Here is a 14,727-nt window from a genome sequence, read left to right as displayed (position 1 = left end):
GCACCATAACCTTCCTTCTGATTTTTATATCTGTGGGCTCCTCATTTCCCTTTCTCCATATTAGCTCTACTTCTCTCCTCTATATATCTTTATATCTGTCATCTTGATCCTAGGTCCTGGCAACCTGAACCTAAAAGGCTGTCTTCACTAACATCTTGAAATTAGAGTTGTCCACTTAAATGTGTCATGCCTACAAATCCCAGTGGGAATAAAAGCTCTTTGAGTAAGAACTCAGTCTGCTCCTAGTCAGACCAAATAGCAAAGATGTTTCTTTGTTTTGAGTTCTTAACAATGGACTTAAAAGCAGTTGGGTTGGAACTGGATTTTAGGAAATTTTCTGACAACAATTCTTTTAACAGAAAAATGACAGATTAAAATGTTCCCAAGAAATTTCAAAGGGCCACTTAACCTCTTCTCTGGAATTCTGTGCTTTCTCAAATTGGCATTCAGGTACTGGGGATAGAAAAAAAAGTGATGGCTGTATAGCTCTGTAAAGCTAAATAACTTCTTGTGGTCAAATAAGTATTCCAATGTGTGGGCAGGAAAAACAGCTCTAAAATGAGCTGTCTTCATGTGTACTTCGATTGCACTCTTTTTTTTTTTTTTTTTCCCTACACACTGGCCATTTGCTCCCAGGGCATCTGTCTTGTCAGTGTAACTTAATGCGTATCAGTCTGGTGATGGAGAAAGTGATGAGGTGTCACCATCCCTTGTTTCTCAGCTAGTCTTTCACAAAGTGGAAGTACAAACTCTAGAAAGAATAATTTGTAGGTCTGGAAGTGAAGAGGTAGGAAAAATGGATCTCAAAAGTGTGGCCACTGCTGATCTCGTGGGTAAAATTGCTTTAAGCAAAATGGAAGACAGCTTAGCACAAGGTATCTGAGGAGCGTTGAATTGCGTTCCCAAAAGAGATATGTTGAAGTGATAACCCTGGGACCTGTGAATGTGACCTTATCTGGGAAGAGGGCCTTTGTTGATGCAATAAAATCAAAGTGAAGTCATAGTGGGTTAGAATGGGCCCTAAATCTAATGACTGGTGTGCCTGACTCACCTAGGTTTGCCACTGAAAAATGGATGTAGTTAGGTTTCAGTTTTCACGTGAGGCTCCACAATCTCATGGAGTTGTTCAGGCAAAATGCAGGCAGCCTATGTAAGTTCCTCTGCTTAGTCCAAGCCTACTTGATAATCGAATCCTCTGTTCCATCGGCCTTCACCAATTACCACGTGATCCCTATCTGCTCTCTTATTGAATTTTTACTTTAAATGGGTCTCCTAATGGATCTGAGGTTTCCCAAACTTGAAATATGTATAAAAATCAGAAGTTTATAAACTTCTGAAGAAGTTTAGGTTCTGTGCTCAGAGATTCTGGAGTGAATTTGGAGTGACTCAATGTTTCCCTTTCACTCCCTTTTTCTTTTGAATTTCTTTGTCCAGTTTTTCTTTTCAGTGATTCTTTCCCTTTTCTGTTTGCCTCTTTCTCTTAAGCCTGATAAGAGACCCAAATGAGTCTGGGGAATAACAGAAGTGAAAGTCACAAACATTAAACATTTCCACAACAAGCATTACTGAGCATAGAAGAAATATATAAGAGCACAGTCCCAAGATTTTCAGACCTTATAGAACCACCTGGGAAACACCCAGTTCAGAATTGACCTGGGGAACATTTAACAAATGAATATCAGTGCCTGGCCTCACCCTAGACCACTTAAATCAGAACCTGTGGTAGGGAAGTCTTTGCTGTTGTTGCTCAGTCACTGAGTTATGTCTAACCCTTGCGACTCCATGGTCTGCAGCCTATCAGGCCTCTCTGTCCCTCACTATCACCCAGAGTTTGCCCAAGTTCATGTCTGTTGAGTCGGTGATGCTATCCAACCATCTTATCCTCTGCCATAGCCTTTTGCATTTGCCTTCAATCTAAAAGATTGAAGGGGAACCTAGGCACTGGTTAGTTTTGATTAGCAACCCAAGTGATTCCCCTGGTAAGGAGGAAGCAGGGTTGAGACTGAGACCCATTGGGGTGATCGGGGGATATGTTTGCATAGATGTCAGTCCACAGTGTCCTCCTGTTCTTCACAGGAATGCTCCCAGCTTGGGGATGGTGGACAGCTGCTGAGGGGTGAGGAATCAACCAAGGCTGAGATGCTCTCTGCAAAGGCCTCTCAGACATTTACCCATTGCCCATCCTCCCATCCACATCAGCACCTGAAAATATCTTAGGCCAACAGGAAGGCAAGCACTGTGCTTCCAGCAAGCCATGGCTCCTATACCTGACTTCTGGAGTCCTGGTCCTGACATTTTGCTCTGACATATTGAGGCCATGTCTCTTGATCTGTCTGTGTTGCCAGTTATACAACCTCTTATACAACTGGACCTAGGGATTTTCCATTTATGTCTCCTTAAGGGTTTTCCAGGAATATTCCTGACTACAATATACATCTTTTCCATTCTCTCCTTTTCATTCACAGGGATGTCCAATAAAGGGCAGGCACAGTTTATGCACTCTACCTGTCTAAAATTTAATGAATTATACTTCTAATGAGTTATTCTTTATTATAATGAATTTAACTGAAGAGAGATGTTACCACTCATAGTGCCTCCCATCTTCCTGATAACTTTTTGAGATTTTGCCAAAAAGAGACAAGACCTTGAAGTTGTGCAGTGGTCAAGGAGAGCTAATATTTAAAACTCATTACTTTTAAATTTACTTTTAAATTTTATTATTTTAAAATTAAAATTTTTAAATTTAAATTATTTTAAATTTTATTAAATTATTTATTATTTTAAATTTTATTATTATTAAATTATTATTATTTAATTATATGCATCCACCAAGTTTAATTAACCAGCACCATAGTGACAGAAAGAATTGATGCTTCTGAACTGTGGTCCTGGGAAAACTCTTGAGAGTCCCTTGGACAGCAAGGAAATCAAACCAGTCAATCCTAAAGGAAATCAACCCTGAATATTCATTGCAAGGGCTGATGCTGAAACTGAAGTTCCAATATTTTGGCCACCTGATGCGAACAACCAACTCATTGGAAAGGACCCTGATGCTGGGAAAGATTGAAGGCAGGAGGAGAAGGGGACGACAGAGGATGAGATGGTTGGATGGCATCATCAGCCCAATGGACATGAGTTTTGGCATACTCCGGGAGGTGGTGAAGGACAGGGAAGACGGGCATGCTGCAGTCCATGGGGTCGCCAAGAGTCAGACACAACTGAGCAACTGAACAACAGATACTGACAGACACTTAGGTTGTTTCAGTCTCTTTTATAAACTATCATGGAGTGAATACGTTTCTACATACTCTGTATGTATGTGCTAGTATACCTGTAGGACACATTTTTAGAAGTGGAATTTCTAAGATAAAAGGAACATGCATTTGTAGTTTTGAAAGATATTGCAGATTCCTGTTCGCAGGATTGTCCCGGTCGCTGTCCCACCACTGATATCTGATGTGGATGACTCTCCATAGCTTCACTCGTGCAGTGCACTAACAGACAATACCATTGCCATTCTGATGGGGGAAAAGGAAATATCACTGCAGTTTTGACTTGCCTTTCTTTCACGATCAGTGAGATTGGACATCTTTCTAAATATTTAACAACTGTTTTCCTAATGAACTGTTTTTTCATCTTTTCCAGTTTTTCTGTTGAATTTTTAGTGTACTCTCACATTGACTTAATAAATTAGGAAAATGTATCTGGGATATGATACAAATACTTTTTTTAGATGGTCGTTTAGCACTATTGTGCTCTTTGTTTCTTGTGGATTAAGATTTATTTCTATATATATATTGATAGTTTTTATGATTTCTGGATTTTTGTTTCATACCTAACAAAGCCTACTCCTCTCTGCAAGTATATATACTTACTTTTATATATATATATATATAAATACTTGATATTATATATCTACCATATACACTAATACATATTATATATAATAATTTATATGGAGACTATATTTTATAAATTTTATATGTATTGTGTGTGTGTGTGTGTATATATATATATATATATACACACACTTTTTTCTTCTAGTACTGTTATTTTTTTATTGAAGTATCATTGATTTACATGTTGTGTTACTTTCTGCTGTACAGCGAAGTGATTCAGTTATACATACATATGTGTTCTTTTTTAAACATTCTTTTCCATTATGGTTTATTATAAGATACTTAATATAGTTCTCTGTGCTATACAGTAGGACCTTGTTGTTTATTCATTCTATATAAAGTAGCTTGCTTCTGCCATCCCCAGTCTGCCACCTCATCCCTCTCCCAATCATCTCGCCCTGGCATCCACAAGTCTGTTTTCTATGTCCATGATTCTGTTTCTGTTTCATAGAGAGGCTCATTTGTGTCCTGTTTTAGAGTCTACATATAAGTGATATTATATGGTATTTGTCTTTGTCTGACTTACTTCACTTAGTATGATAGTCTCTAGTTGCATCCATGTTGCTACAAATGACATTATTTCATTCTTTTTTATAACTGAGTAGTATTCCGTTGTGTGTGTGTGTATGTTTGTGTACATATATATGTGTGTGTATGTATGTGTGTATATACATGCTGCTGCTGCTAAGTCGCGTCAGTCGTGTCCGACTCTGTGCGACCCCATATATGGCAGCCCACCAGGCTCCCCCGCCCCTGGGATTCTCCAGGCAAGAACACTGGAGTGGGTTGCCATTTCCTTCTCCAATGCATGAAAGTGAAAAGGGAAAGTGAAGTTGCTCAGTTGTGTCTGACTCTTTGTGACCCCATGGACTGTAGCCCACCAGGCTCCTCCATCCATGGGATTTTCCAGGCAAGAGTACTGGAGTGGGGTGCCATTGCCTTCTCTGGTGTATATACCTACATACATATATATGTGTGTGTGTGTATATACCATGTCTTCTTTATCCATTCATCTGTCAATGAATAAGTTAGGTTGTTTCCATGTCTTAGCTATTGTGAATAGTGCTGCTAAGAATAGGGATGCAGGTATCTTTTTAGATTAGAGTTTTGTCTGGATATATGCCCATATACCCAGTGGGATTTCTGGATCAAATGGTAATTCTGTTTTTAGTTTTCTGAGGAACCTCCATGCAGTTTTCCACAGTAGCTGCACCAAATTACATTCCCATCAGTAGTATGTGAGGTTTCCCTCTTCTCCATATCTCTCCAGAATTTGTTATTTGTAGAGTTTTAGTGATGACCATCCTGACTGGTGTGAGGTGGTACCTCATTGTAGTTTTGATTTGCATTTTCCTAATAGTGATGTTGAGCATTCTTCTAGTATTCCTGATTTCTTTTTGTACTTTTGAATGTTTACTGAGAAATCTCTTCCCACTGATAAGCAATGCCACATTTATCATATACTAAATATATATTGGGGGTCTATTTCCAGACTATATATTAGCCCATTAATTATTCTATTTTAATTACTGTCTTTATAATTTACATCTTATAGAACTGGGCCTAACTCATTACTCTTCTATTTCATAATTTATCCTGGTGACTATTGCTTTCGGGTTTTTACAGATGAACTTAGCATCAGCTTATCTATCTTAAATCCTGAGAGTATTTTGATCATGAATTACATTAAATGTATATGTTAAGTTAAAGGAAATTGATAGATTTATGATGAATCTGTGCAAAAATAAGGTATATATTTTCATTCATTCAAGTCATATTTTGTATCCTTCTTTAACATTTAAAAATGTTCTCCATGTAAATCTCACACATTTCTTATTTACACCTAGTTTTTAGCTCTTTAATGGATTTGGGTTCTTTTCCTTTTTTGATATTTTGAAAGAGATCTTTTCTTCCCTTATAAAATTTAACTTGCTGAGATTTGTATACTTGAACCTTATTGATTTTTGTATATTAAGTTTTACCCAGTATTCTGATTTTCCAGAAAGAACAATAGCCCCAAGGTCCAGCAATTTTAAAAGTCTCTAGGGAAAAGATACAGACAGATGTGACATGTTTGCCAACTAAAGATCATCAGATTTCTCCTTTCTGCCTTTCTTAAAAGATATTATTTCAGGATCAAGGCAAGGAAATTTAGAATGGTGACCATATTTGCCAAACTGAAAATATAAATAGATTCCAAATGGATTTACATAAAGTCATAGATGATAGCTCACTAATCCAAGTGATGCAGCATGCTTGGCCTTGCATTTCCCTCGGGGATATAGCCTCCCTGTCCACTCACCTCCTAACACTCCTCAGCATCCCTATATGACCTCCCATACTAGCCATGCCAGCAAAGTTGAACTTCTATGCCTCTGCTCATGTTACCTTGCCTAGAAGGCATCCTGCTGTGTCTTGTCAATTCCAAATCTTATCCTCTCTTTAAAGAATTCATGTGCCCTGATCATCTATAATCTTCTCTCTGATATTAGTGGTAACATTGTCTCTAAATAATTACCAGATTTGGGAATTGGATATCCCAGTATTATATACCACTTACTGATTCTGTCATCCTAGATAAATTCATTAACCTCTCGAAGCCTTGATTTTCTCCGATATACACTGAGAGTAATACTATGTAATGTACTTATCAGCCTTGGTCGTTATCAGGGTTAGTGCATTTTAAAATATTATATAAACTCTAAAGCGATATCCAAATATCAGATATAAGGAATCACCTCCAGGCTAAAAAGTCAGTCTACAAAGAGAAAGAAATAGTGCTCTTTCCTCTTGCTTTAAGAGGGATTAAGAAAGGGTACAGAAGAATAGGAGCTGTTCTCCTTTTCAGATTCAACTGATTGAGTCAGTTGGGCAGTGCGCTGCGCATTCTGGAATAGCTGGAATAGCAGATAGGCTTTATCACAAGTACCACTACTAACTGTCCATGAGTGGCTGCACAAACACTGTATTCAGGAGTCCTAGGACCCATCAGGGTGGAGAGGACAGATGCCTGTGGTTCCTTAGTAATGACTACATGAGCCGGAAGATCAATGGCAGAATAAATGACACACATCTGCCTTTCTTCCCTCAGCTTTGCAATCCCAGCATGGAAGAACAGGAGCTGACTTCTATCACTGTCACCCTGTGATGTTTCTTCAGTGTCTTTCTTGCCATTAGCCTGATTGTGTCTTAAATCTGATTTGAGTTCCACTTGTTTCTTCAGGGTCTAACCAGAAAATTCAGGCTGCCTCTTAGGAAGCCCATCTCAAGAGCACACTTCAGTCACGTCAACAGTTATCTATGTTCTTACACTGTGTACGACACTCCATGCTGGGGGCATGGGAAAACCAATAGCATTTATTGAATACTTTCTATGTGCCAAGCACTGTTTCAAGACACTCCCTGATCTTTTTTATTTCATTTTTTTAAATTTTATTTTATTTTTAAACTTTACAATATTGTATTAGTTTTGCCAAATATTGAAATGAATCCACCACAGGTATACCTGTGTTCCCCATCCTGAACCCTCCTCCCTCCTCCCTCCCCATACCCTCCCTCTTGGTCATCCCAGTGCACCAGCCCCAAGCATCAATAAACTCTGTCCATTCTATAGATGAGGAAAATGAAATTATTGAGATCAAACATGTTGTCCTTGAACCTGAAAAATTCTTTTCCCTAAAGTATAATGTCTCACCCTCAAGGGTCCTCAAGAGTCCTCTGAGTGTGTGCTGTCTCAAAAGACATTTATTGACTGTTAGGTCAGCTGACATACAATTCTTCTACTTGCTAATAACAGGGCTGAAACTCTTCAGATCTTCCATTTATGAGACTTATTTTAATTTTTCTGTTGTCTTCATACAGGAGAGAGAGACTGTCAACCAGAACAAACCTTGAGACGTTTGCAAGATTACTTGATGATCTAAATTTATACTGCAGGAGCTGCTAACTGTTATTTTATTTATGGCACTCTGGATCTCAATCTCCTCAGTTTCATTACTCCCAATTAAGCTTATGTGTGCTCACAAAGCATCATTACATGATTTAATGACAGAGTATTTTGAATTAATTATATGCAGACATTTTATAACGTATTCTAGGTGCCTCACTAAAATTGGAGCTGCTTTTTATAGATGCACAAATGAGGGTGGCTATGTTACTCAAGTTCTACTTCCGAGAATTATCCCCTACCTAAGGTAAAATGACATACCCCTACATGCATGCTTTTAGAATTCCATGATTTAACACATAGCTATTTACTCTCACTAAACATATAACTGGAGAAAGAAGCCTCTCCAACCTGGATATATTAAAACATATTCAAACATTTATTCATTACCTTCCCCTTACTGATTATTGGTGATGAATTGAGGTGAAAGGTAGATCATCACGCCACAATGGCCACAACTACATTTGAGGCATGGAGATTATTAAGGTTCTCAGAAAAAAACAGAGGGATTTGTATTTTAGCTGGAGTTAATTCCATGGAGAATCAAGTGAGAAAAATACTTAGCTCTCCCTGAGGCAAATGAGGTTACCATGACCTCTTCCAAGACATTAAGTGGTTCGTGGAAGTATAATTTTATGTAACATTTTATAATATTTCACTACCAGAGTGCTTTTCTCTCTTAAGACTGTGAAAGCATGATTCCCTGTTCCTTCTGGGCTTTCCCCTCCAGCCCTATTTTGGGGGCTGATCTATACACAAGTCTTCATTGCTCTTACACTGCTACCTCTACCCTCGGTCCAACTCCACCATCCACCCACAGCCTCCCCATCTCCTCTGCCTAGCTTCTTCATCCTTCTTCCCAAGTCTCCCCACCTCCCTTCCTGGAACTAATCTACTGAGACCTGACCTTTCTGCTTCTTAATCCTACCATCAGAAATTGCCTGTCCTATATCATATTCTTTCAGGGTTCCCCTCTCTAGCAGAACATGTGATCAACAAGTTAATGCTTGGTACAGATAACAGAGGGCTTCACTGGTGGCTCAGCTGGTCTGCAATGTGGGAGACCCAGGTTTGATCCCTGGGTGGGGAAGATCCCCTGGAGAAGGGAAAAGCTACCCACTCCAGTATTCTGGCCTGGACAATTCCATGGACGGTATAGACCATGAGGTCTCAAAGAGTTCAACTCAACTGAGCAACTTTCACTTTCACAGATGACTGAGGATAGGTCAGTGTGTTATACTTCAACAAATAATTTCAAATAAAAAATACATTGTGTGAAACACAATACATGTGACAGAGGAAAGCAAAGATGAAGTCATCTTGTCCTTCTCTATTGTTTAGTCTAAATAACAAAAATGACATCATGCAATGTGGTCATCCACTCAGTCTTGATTTCAAATGAACTTTACTCTCCAAAATTAAATGTACTTTGAGCAATGGTCTAACACCAGTGGGGTTATTTGAAAGAATATGCCACCAATTCTGAAGGTAAATTTCAAAAGAGATAGATGCTTTAGTTGAAAGAGCACAGACTTTGACAAATCTAGACAGATATGAGCTCACATCTAAGCTTGCTAAATGGCTAAAATTAGGTAACTCTGCAAATATTTCCAAGGCTCAGACTTCCCAGCTTCACAACGGGGATGAACTCACCTACCTTGTAGATTTAATAGACAAAATTAAATGGTAGGTATAATATTTTAAGCAAAGTGAGTGAAGTGAAGTTGCTCAGTCATGGCCAATTCTTTGCAACCCCATGGACTATAACCTACGAGTCTCCTCCATCCATGGGATTTTCCAGACAAGAATACTAGAGTGGGTTGCCATTTCCTTCTCCAGGAGATGTTCCCGACCCAGGCATTGAACCAGGGTCTCCTGCATTATAGGCAGATGCTTTACTGTCTGAGCCACTAGGGAAAAGGTAGCATCTTAATTAAGTGAAAACTTTCCCAAGAGTCAACCTTCTTTTTACAATTACTTCCTGGTATATTCATTTATACAACAGAAAGATGATATTCTTTATAGTTATGCCTACTGCAAGTGACCAAAGACCTGTATATTGGCAACCCACCACTTAATTGCACATTCAAAAATCATTGACTCCTCTGAAAACTCCCCACAGAGTAAAACAGCTGTTCTTCTGTGAAATTCTTTCAGCCCACAAACCTTGGCATTGGAAGGTAGCAATAGGATGTCATCTTGTAGCAATAGATTGCCTCCATTCTGGTTCTTCCCTGGGTGAATCTAGAAATGGGCCATTTTCTGCTTTCAAGAAGGATCCATACTCTTTTTTAAAAATGGCTCAAGTCCTGCTGCGATCTATGCTTGTGCTGAGTGAAGACTTTTTGGCTTAGGGCTTTTGGATATATTCTCAGTGACCATATGAAAGCTAACGGCTTGTAAAGGCTTTATAAGGGCTGGAGGGTTCTGCTGCTTTCCAGGGCATTCAGGGCAGAGTTTTGCTGTGCCCTGGTACTATTGGGAGAAGAACCTATCTGGAACTAGCAGCATCTGTTGAAATTCCATTTTCAGTCCCTTACTATTGGGAGGCAAGTTGCTAAAAATTCAAAAGGCTCAGTGTCCACATTCAGTTCAATTCAGTTCAGTCTCTCAGTCATGTCCAACTCTTTGCGACCCCATGAATCTCAGCATGCCAGGCCTCCCTATCCATCACCAACTCCCAGAGTTCACTCAAACTTCACATCCATCAAGTCAGTGATGCCATCCGGCCATCTCATCCTCTGTCGTCCCCTTCTCCTCCTGCCCCCAATCCCTCCCAGCATCAGAGTCTTTTCCAATGAGTCAACTCTTCACATGAGGTGGCCAAAGTACTGTAGTTTCAGCTTTAGCATCATTCCTTGCAAAGAAATCCCAGGGCTGATCTCCTTTAGAATCAACTGGTTGGATCTCCTTGCAGTCCAAAGGACTCTCAAGAGTCTTCTCCAACACCACAGTTCAAAAGCATCAATTCTTCAGCGCTCAGCTTTCTTCACAGTCCAACTCTCCCGGAGAGTAATAATCAAAACATAGGCTATTATGAAGAATGAAAAAGTGATTAAGTAATTGGAGAACAAAATCAACCTTGTTAAAGCAGTGAGTACAGCAAATTCAATTGGCTTCCTTCTTTCATCTAGCCCTAATCTCAGATTCAAGATCAATCTTAACTCATAGCCAAGTAAATTTCCATCTATTGATATAATTCTAGAGATAACAGGAAATTCCCCCCCAAACAAATATTCCAACAAAACATAACTGATTTGCTGATTTCTTTCCAACAGAGCCTTACCTGACTCGCTCCCTGTTTCACATAAAGCTCTCTGCATGTCTCCTCTTCAGAGAGATCTGCCCTGACCATCCTGTCTAAAATAGTCCCTCTCTGTGTGACTTTATCTCCTTTGCTTCATTTTCCTCATGGGATTTACTAGTACCTAAACTTAGATTATACATGCATTTGTTTAGTCTCTGCCTTCCCCCACTAGTATGTGGGCTTAGTAATGGCAGAGAGTTTGTCCATCTGGTTCATAGCTGTTCTCCCATCTATTGATATAATTCTAGAATAGGGTATGGAAATGTTTGACAGGTACGCAGTAAGCATTTGTTGAATAAATAAATAACAGATATTATTCTACAACTAGTCTTAATTTCCTTTCCTTATAGCTGTATTTATAGCAAGAACCATCATTTATTAGGCATTTATTTGATCCCTTGACACTTTATATGGATAATATAATTTAATATTTTGAACATCCTCTATGAGAAAGGAATAATTATGATCTCCTAATATGGGTAAGAAAATGAAAGTTTAAAGAGGTTAAGTGTCTTGCCCAAAGGCAGAAGTACAGATGGGATTCATTCTCCATTATTGGACTATAGAATCATCTGCATTTTCAATTCCTCCCATCCCTTCCCGCGTCTACACTTAAATTCTACTGTATTTTAAACTGCCTTCCTATTGCATGTCAAAATTAAAGTACCTCTAGGGATGAACAACATTAAATGTGAGTCATTCACCCTCTTTGGTTCACTAACATGCTATCAGATGCAGCTGGGGAGAAGGAGATAGAGGTTGGAAATCTGAGCACCTGAGATGGGAAATCTTAGAATACTAGCATATAAGACTATTGAGATGTTGCAGTATTTTTCCAAAGGTTACTCCACTTTATAGTCATTCCACATCCAGAGTGTTCTTCCTCCTCAACCCAGGGCTGTTTTCCCCTTTGAAATTTAGCATCTCCAAGACAGCAGGGCTCTGGGGGATTGCTGGTTTGACAATACTTCCCTTGGGTGTAAAAGAAGCCAATCAGACACAAGATGAGAAATTGCCAGAAGTTGTTTTGTTTTGTTTTAACTCCAGTGTCGTTCCACCCTGCATTATTGAGAGTCCAGGAAAAGGTACTGGCTAATTTGATTCGACTCTCACCTGGGCAGTCCCAGCACTTGGTATCCTCCATAGGACAGATCACAGCCAACCTGTCACTGTTATCACAGCCGATAGGACATAGCTGCTGAGCAAAAGGGAAGAACAAGAATAACAAGGTACCAGGTTGGCTGTACATGTAGGTAGGAAGGAAGACTGTTTCCATGTTGTCATTTGAGAGGTATCACAGGCTACTTGTAGTCTTTTAGTTTGAGATCCTCCATTAGTGTCATTTCAATTCCAGGAAGAGATGTCTCCAGAAGTCTCCATTGCTTGAGAAGGCAGGAAGGGCACATTAAGCTTGGGTTAGCTAGCTGTTACCATAGCAACTAGAAGCAAAGCCCTGGGGGAGATGAAACTTAGGGCAGGTAAGTTTTGATGAGGAGGAAAAGGGACAGAGTGAGAAGTTAGATGAGGTGGCACCATAATTGGTAGCCCTGGGCAGCCATGTAACAGTCATCTATAAAACAAAAGTTTCCTACCCATTTTAGTCAGGTATAATCTTAAATTTCTGCATCACAAGGTTAGCCATGGTTCACCTTGAAATGGTTAGCTCTCACTCTAATGATACGTGAGTTGTTTTTTTTTTGGACGTGCTGGGTCTTCGTTGCTGTGCAGGCTCTTCTCTCGTTGTGGCGAGTTGGGGCTACTCTCTAGTTGGAGCTCAGGCTTCTCATTGCGGTGGTTTCTCTTGTCGTGGAGCACTGGTGTGTGGGCTTCAGCAGTCACGGGTCTCAGGCTCTAGAGCACGGGTTCAATAGTTGTGGTGCTTGGGCTTAGTGGCTCCGTGGCATATGGATCTTTCCGGATGAGATCGAACCTGTGTCTCTTGCATTGGCAGGCGAATTCCTTACCACTGAGACACCAGGGAATTCCCAATACATAAGCCCTCCTCATCTTCTAGTCCATTTCCAGTTCAGTTCAATGGCTCAGTCATGTCCAACTCTTTGTGACCCCTTGGACTGCAGCATGCCAGTCTTCCCTTCCGTTTCCAAGACAAATACAATTTCATTTTCTCAAGCAGCAACGAAACCAAAAATTAGATTCTACCTCTCACATTGTACATGAGAGCCAAAGACAATTGGCCAGATACCAGGGTCTTTCTTATTATATTTCCAGATTCACCTGGGACAATAGATTGTAGGAGGAAATAGATTGTAGTTCACTTTTTTAATTGAATATTATAAAAGTCATTATCTTTCAAAAGAAGGTTTCCAATGAAAAATATATCTTATAACATCTTAGAGTAAGGAAGGATGTTAACTCCTCTTTTCAAATTCCATCTGCTTCTCTCACAGAGAAGAGTGCTGAGAGTCAGAGGTTAATTGTGTCCTCTAACCACCTAATCGCTGTCATTTCTAATTATTGCTAGAGAAGAAAACCAGGAATTCCAAGTGCCCTCCATTTATGTGCACTGAAAATCCAGTTTGCATATCAGCAGGAAATGTCAGCATCAGGACCAAGAATGTTCAATTTGTTGTAATAAAAGTAATAAGAGCTGACATCTGTTGAGTACTTACAATGTGCCAGGCATGGGGCTAAATGCTTTAAAACATGTATCTCACTTAACCTCTGTCCTCTAGGGATGTTTAACCCATTTTATAGATGGGAACATCATAGCTGGGAGAAGCTGGGTAACTCGTTTATAGTCAAACAACTAGAAAGGGATGGACTCAAGGTCTGACTCCAGCCATTGCTTCTGACCATAACACTAAACCATGGGTCCTGGCTGTTTCTATGTCTCACTTTTCTGTAAGAAAACTAGGGATCAGTAATCAACTATATTCATGAGTTTAATGCCTCCCTTCCACAGCTAAATCCATGGCCAAGGAAAGTCACCCAGCTCTAGCCAAGCAACCATATTCCCTAAGTATCTACTTAAAACAAAACAAAACAAAACAAACAAACAAAAAAACAGCTTTTTTTCTGACTATACATGTAAATCATATTCGACATGCAAAATTTAAAAACAAAGACAAAGGTAAAGGAAAAAACTTATATCTCCTATAGTAATACCAAGACTCACATGCATTTCTTCCATTTAAAGACCACTATATTTCTTGTAAAAATCAACAGTAATCTCTGGCTTTTTCTTCAGATGTCATTTTCCTTAAGGAAATTCACATAGCGAATGATCACCATCAAAAATTATGTACTTTTAAGTTCATTTATTTATTCAACTGAGATCTACTGCTTGAGTGCCTACTCTGTGCCAAGTGCTTTGCTAGTTGCTGGAACTCACTGATGGTTGAAGACAGGCCCTGGTCCTGGGCTCATGGAACCTACAGATTAATTCTCTCAGTGGGTTTTACCTTAGCCAGCTTGGAAAGATACAAATGCTCTTAGTCCAGGCACCAAACTGAAGTAATTCTTTTCCTCAGTGTGATAGATGGAGGAGTGATACAAAGATATGTCACAACAAAAAGCTACTTAAAATTGTGGGTCTTATGATCCCTGTCATGGCA

General features: G+C 39.4%; 1 long non-coding RNA gene across 1 annotated transcript; it reads left to right on the top strand.

Moving 5' to 3' along the window:
* Positions 1–472: 472 nt before the first annotated feature.
* LOC133240362 (uncharacterized) lies at positions 473–2,447 on the top strand. The gene is made up of 2 exons (XR_009734204.1): positions 473–1,150; positions 2,077–2,447. It is a non-coding gene; the product is annotated as an uncharacterized LOC133240362 (long non-coding RNA).
* The last annotated feature ends 12,280 nt before the right edge of the window (positions 2,448–14,727 follow it).

Source organism: Bos javanicus, chromosome 28, assembly GCF_032452875.1.
Source record: "Bos javanicus breed banteng chromosome 28, ARS-OSU_banteng_1.0, whole genome shotgun sequence".
Classification (NCBI taxonomy): Eukaryota; Metazoa; Chordata; class Mammalia; order Artiodactyla; family Bovidae; genus Bos; species Bos javanicus.
This window is presented reverse-complemented; position numbering and strand designations above follow the sequence as displayed.